Source organism: Artibeus jamaicensis, unplaced genomic scaffold (assembly GCF_021234435.1).
Source record: "Artibeus jamaicensis isolate MK-2021 breed Jamaican fruit bat unplaced genomic scaffold, CSHL_Jam_final contig_467, whole genome shotgun sequence".
NCBI lineage: Eukaryota > Metazoa > Chordata > Mammalia > Chiroptera > Phyllostomidae > Artibeus > Artibeus jamaicensis.
Window position 1 is genome coordinate 10650612 of NW_026521845.1, and position 6336 is coordinate 10656947.

Genomic DNA, 6336 nt, shown 5'->3' on the forward strand with positions numbered 1-6336 from the left:
GATCGGCCGGCGCTCACATAGCTACCGAGGATCTGAGCCCGTATGACTCATGTGCGAGCCATTCCTGTCGTCCGGATGCCATAACATTGGAGGAATGATGACCGTTTCTTGGAGATTCTTCTGTGGCTAGAGTTGCCAAGACCGAGGCTGTAATGGTTTGTTATGATGACCTTTGTTATTCCATTAGGCTCAATTGCTTTAAAAAATGATGTGTGCATACTTTCGGAACGTTTTCACCCTTTACGTTGACCTGACATCATGGTTTATATTACAAAATGTATTAATGACAGAGGAGTGTTTTCATGTCCCAGGGACAAATTTTAACAAGCATAATCTGCCCTTAGTCATCATAAATATAAATGTATTGGTCAAACAGATCTCGTTAATGTGGCCAAGATAAATGCAAGGCTATCTTTTAAGGCGGTTGAAGTCCTAGAGAATATATTTAGAGCTTTTTGTGGGGCTGAGAGATCTGGTGTACCTGTGCTGAGAAAACTGAGAAAATTAACGATTCCCCCTGCGGTTTTATGTTGGACAGATTTAAACGTCTTGAGGATGTCGAGGAAGATTATTCACGTAGTTTCTGGACGCTGTTAATGCCTGGTGGGGTGAATCTTAGTTCTTAAAGCTGTATTCTCGTTCCGCTGACAAAATAAAGGCTTTTGAGACGGAACAAAATGAAGCTTTCAAGTCTTCGCCGTGTGTGGCTCAGCTGCTGTTTCCTGAGCTCCACCCCCTCTTCGAGTTTTAATTATGTGAGTCCTCCCCCCTCACCCCGCTCCGGTGCCCACATTGTTTCCGGGGGGGGGGTCCCTTCTCCTCAGCTGTTTGTGACATTTTGCGTCATTCCAGTGGGCACCCCATGTGTTGGCAGACGCTGCCCCAGACAGGAGCTACGGGACAGATCAAGCCCTCCGTCCTCCTCCCCGTGACGTCCCCCTCAGAAGTGTTGGCCTTGCTTCACAGTGGCCACATTTTAAGCTTCTCAGGCAGGATATAAATCCTTGTTCCACGCTTGCTAATTGTGTTCTCATGCTGAACCGTGAAACGGCGTTGAAGGCAGTAATGCCTCAAAGGCTAGTCTCCGAGAAGGCAGACTGTTTGCAGCGGTGAGTTCATCCCCCTCCCCCCCGAACAATGGTAAACACGGGGCCACGGTTAACCTCTGTGGATTGTGGTCACCTGGCCATGACCGAAGAGCGCTTCAAAGACAGCCAGGGACCTTCTTGGCTTAGAAGAATCTTCCCTTCTCCATCCACAGTGGCCTCTGCCGGGATCACACAGGGGCTTCAGAAATGTGATTCTGCCTGGAACGTTTCTGGGTTATTGTTGAAATTTTACTGGTGTGAGGACAGCGCTGGGATACTCTGGGTGGTCGGAACTTTTTGATCTGTTTCAAAAGCGAGGCACATACAACTATGTTCATAGCAGCACTGTCCACTGTGGCCCAAGGCCCAAGTGTCCACCGACAGAAGAACGAGTGGACGAAATGTGGCAGATGCTCACGACGGAATGTTATACAGCCTTAAAAAAGGAAGGGAATTGTGAACCAAGTTACAATGTGGGTGCCCATCAAAGACACCGTGCTGAGTGCAATAAGCCAGTCACAAAAAGACAAATACTGTAGATTCCACCTCTTTGAGGTGCCTGGAGTAGTTGGATTCAGAGTGACAGGAAGTCGGATGGTGCCTGCCAGGGACTGGGGGGCAGGGGACTAGGACTTACTGTTTAATGGGGACAGAGTGTGAGTTTTGCAAGACAAGAAGAGTTCTGCAGATGGAGGGTGGTGACAGGCACGCGATAACGTGAGTGTACTCGACACTCGATCTGCACTTACAAATGGTTACAAGGGTAACTTTTAAGCTTTTTTTTTTTTAACCGCAATTAAAAAATAGAAAAGGAAATACAGTGAGGCATATCAGAGACATGGAGGTGAATTCATCCAAACTCTAAAGTCCCTTTTTGGGGCAACAGCCCAGGCCACAGACACTGAAAAAAAAAACCCACCCCCACCCGGAACATCAAGAACTCTCCTCGCCCAGCCTAACAAGGATAAGACGTTGAAAATGTGAAGTCTTTGAACTTAATCTGGATGGAGGGTGAGATTTTAACTTCAGACTTTACCTTTTTGTTTTAACTCCTTCGAACCTTCACTTGTAAGGGGGTTTCATTTCAGAGTTGGGGCTCCCTGGCAGTTTGATATTTTGGAGGGGGTTAAGTTCAAGTGCAGAACATCTTCTTCTTGGGGTGACTTTGTGATTCACCAGGTTTCACTGCCTAACCTCTGAGAGGTTTTCTCGGTCAACGTGGCTCGAAATAATCTGATTTGGAAAATACAAGAGAATCTGCATTTTCTCTTGTGGACCACAGAAAGGCCTTGCAGAACATAATGGACTCTGCTGACCCATCATAGACATTCCATTGCTTCTATATTCGTAAACCACATTCTGCAGCCTGGCTTTTGCCAGTAATAAAACAGATATTTGGAGCTCAAAAAAATAAATAGGACTTTTAAAAAAATCTAAAGCGACGTCCACATTTGAACTGTGCCCCAAATGCACACGGTGACTGCCATGAAGTCTGCCAGAGGCTACCACTCATTCTTCTGTCGGTGGACACTTGGGTCTTGGGCCACGGTGAACAGTGCTGTTATGAACATAGTTGTATGTGCCTCACTTTTGACTCAGATCAAAAAGTTCCAGCCACCCGGAGTATCACAGCACTGTCCTCGCACCAATAAAATTTCAGAAACAATCCGACCTGTAGTCTGCCTGAGGTCTGAGCTCCCCGTTAATCCAGGGAGGTCAGGTGGGTGTAAACCCCTGTGCAAGCTGCCCCAGAATGATAATCTCACGTTTCTCTAACTGCATGACTCCTGTCAGTGAGGTTTGATAAAGTTAAGTAACGTGCCCAGGTTAAAGGCGATGGGCTGGAATTAAAACTCAAGACTTTTGACTTCTGGCCATAGCGCTAAAGCAATTGACCTTTCCCATAAGTTGGCAAGAATTAATTCAGGCCCTGGCTGGGTAGCTTAGTCAGTTAGAGCATCGTCCCACTAGGCCAAGGGTATGGGCTTGATAACTAGTCAGGGCATGTACAAGCGGCAACCAATGGATGCATAAACAAGTGGAACAGCTAATTGATGTTTCTACCTTAAATCAATCAACAAAAACTTTCAAAACAGCATTAATTCAAACAGTGGCACCATCTTCCACTAGAATCTGGTTTAGTCCAACAGTCTTACTTTGAAACCTTTGCTGATGACTCCGTGGAGGGGACTTGGAGGCAGGTGTGTGTGTGTGTGTGTCTGCTGCACGTGGGTCACCTGGGAACCACGTTTTTAGTGGGTGTTTCGGGATCTGACACCCAGCCATCCCGGAGTGGGTCTGCAGCAAGACAGACGCAAGAGTCCCCATTTTTTATAAGGACCCAGCTGTTCTAAACGCTCACCTGATTTTCTGTAGGTCAAGTTCTCTCACACACATTCTTACCCCAATTTAGTGCTGACATTCTCTTTAACGATGTGGAAATACCGGCATAAGAAATTCTGGCTTTCTTAGAAACATAGAGCTCGCTCGAGTACATCTTGGTTAAACGTGCCTGTGGCCATTTTGGGTGACGGGTGCGCACTGATCCAAACTCCCGTCCCTCACCCCTCACGGGTCCTCAGGACCCCTTTACGGGCCCAAGCAACTGAGCTAACTGCCCCATCATTAGCTAATCCTGAATCAATATGCCAGGAAAAGGCCAGGCTTGGGGCCTAACAATTGTGTACACATCTGTACCAAATGCCTGTGTGTTAGGGGAGGGGGATAGATAAATGAGACAGGATGCTTTGTAAGAATATTTGCTTCTTTAAAGAATCAATTAGTATCTTTTAATGAATCCACCAGTAAGAGGCTCAAAACACAGCAATAACAATGTAAGGAACACAAGAGCCAGTGGTGTGGTTTTTTGTGTTTTGTTTTATTCTTAAGACAAGGTCAGGATTTGGAAAGCTGGTGAGTGATAGCCTTGCTCTCTAAGAGCCCAGGGAGATTCTTTGTGCCAACTGTTTTTTCTCTCTTCCCACCTCCCGGCCAAGCTTCAGAGGAAAACCTTTTATGTGAGCTGGAAAAGATGAATTTCAAGCTTCATTGAGAGCTTTAAAACCTTAAATCCTTCTCGAAAATAACCTGTCTCTCAGGAATCTCCAGGCCCAAAGAATTATAAAGCTATTCCTTGAGCCACGGAATGGCCGCATTGTTAACCAGGATTGCTTTGGTCTCTGAATAGAAGGGTGTCATCAATCTGGAAGTAGTAGTTCTGGTTTGTGACAAAGCAAAACTGTATAGTATTAAATCAGATGCTGTTTCAAACCTATGAAACAGCACATTTTTTTCCCCACGTGGGGCATTGTGGCAAGGAGTTTCTGGGGATGTAAAAAAAAATGTTTATAAAGCCTTGGACACTGAGTTGGGTTTTAGCTCGGTCTTCTTTCTGAGCATGGATGCTAGATAAAAGCTCTTCCGTTCAGCTCGGTGGCTCCCAGCGAGCGTGCAGGGCCGAGCAGAGGTGAACTTGGTCCTTTGCTCGCTGTTCTGTGGGGTGAAGCTGGAGACTGGGCAGTGTGTGTGCCTGCTGGGTGGAGAGTGCCAGCGGGGTCCTAGCACCTGGGGATGTTCCGGCTGGAAGAAGTCTTGGACACAAGCTCGTTCACCAACTTCCCTACCATCCAGGTCAGGCTCATGGTCCTGGGTAATGACAACCCTGACTCTGGGGGCAGCTTCCCATCTTCTGGTGAGCTAGCTGTCTGTCATTTTGGCCTCCAGTTTCCCACCTCCGAGTGACGGTGGTGCCACTCTGTGGAGCAGTGACGAGGAAGGAATGACAGAGAGGTCATAACATACGGAGCGCTAAAAAGTGATTACATTTTCCCTTGTGGTGGAGCTGGTGGGTGATTATTTTCCGTATGATTTACACATAATTAACTTTTATAATTAAGAAAAGAAAGTTATAGTTAAGACCATAGACTCAGAATGCTTGCATGTGTGACGATCAGTCTACGGAAAGGTGGTTGAGTCCTGTGGGTTGCGTAAAGCCACACTGTCCCACGGTGGGGGCTCTTAGCCAGGATGGGGCGCGAGCACTGAAACGTGGCTGCTCCGGAGGGAGATATGCTGTGTGTGTGAAACACACACCAGATCTCACAGACTCGTGCAATTATTTTGCACCTAATGACATGATACTGATTTAAATAAATTGGATTAAAGAAGTTATTAGAATTCATTTCATCTGTTCCTTTTTATCTTTCAAACGTGGCTACAGGAAAGTCTACAACTGTAGGGTGGGTGTCGTATAAAGGAGAGAAGCTTAGCTACCCTTTTGTCAAGGATGGAAAAGGCCCTTGGGCCCGGAAAGTGCACAGGTGGCTAAGGCGTGGTCACCCACCTGGTGGCATCTAAGCATGGGTGTGAGGAAGGAGAGTGACTGTGTTGTGCGGTGTCCTTCTGGGGTGACAAAAGCATCCTGGATCTGGGCAGTGGTGGTGGCCGCACAATATTGCGAATGCACTAAATGTTGCTAACGGCACATTTCATGTCCCGTGTATTTTACCCCAACAAGGAGACAGACGTACCTTCTGTGGCTCACGTTATACGCCTGCTGTTCAACGCCTGTTTGAAGCAGAGCAGGTGAGGGTGTGGCAGGGAGCAAGTGGAATGCTTTTCTCTCCCTCTTTGGGCAAAATGTCAACATGCGGTCAGTTTCCCGGAAGCCTGGCAGCCCCCCTGGAGGCCTTGGCTTTGGGGCGCCCCCATCACCTCACAATGCCTCCTCTTCTTTGTCTCATTCCCTGTGCCCCCCACCCTGCAACGTGGCATTCTGCTGGCTGCTGAGTTTCTCACTAAGGTAACTCCTTCCCCCAAATTCCTCACAGTGTACGTGATGCTAAGGAAGTAGGGGTCTTGGCAGCTGAAAATAAAATAGAACACCCTGGTCAGCCTCAGCACACCGCCTGCCTCTCAGATCCTGTGGAAGAAGAAAAACTAAAGTCTCCTCTATGCCTCGGTGGAATCTGGCTTCTTCACTGTGAACCCCACGAGGCAAAACCAGGGCGGGGATGGGGTCAGGACAGTGGTTGTGGGGGGCTGGGGGAGGGAGGAGGGGGCAGTGGCCCGGTTGGGACCTAAGACAGGGCTTCCAGCCCTGGCTGCTGTGGCTCAGTTGGTTGGAGCATTGCCCCAGAAACCGACAGTTTGTGGGTTCAATTCCCAGTGGAGGCACAGCCTAGGTTTCAGGTTCCATCTCGGTTGGGGCGCAAGCAAGAAGGCAGCAGACTGATGTTTCTGTGTTTCT

The 6336-nt window shown here is 47.8% G+C and overlaps 1 non-coding gene across 1 annotated transcript; it reads left to right on the plus strand.

The window, feature by feature from the left end:
- Positions 1 to 5330: 5330 nt before the first annotated feature.
- Positions 5331 to 5456, plus strand: LOC119036547 (U6atac minor spliceosomal RNA). The gene has a single exon (XR_005080020.2). It is a non-coding gene; the product is annotated as a U6atac minor spliceosomal RNA (small nuclear RNA).
- Positions 5457 to 6336: the final 880 nt, after the last annotated feature.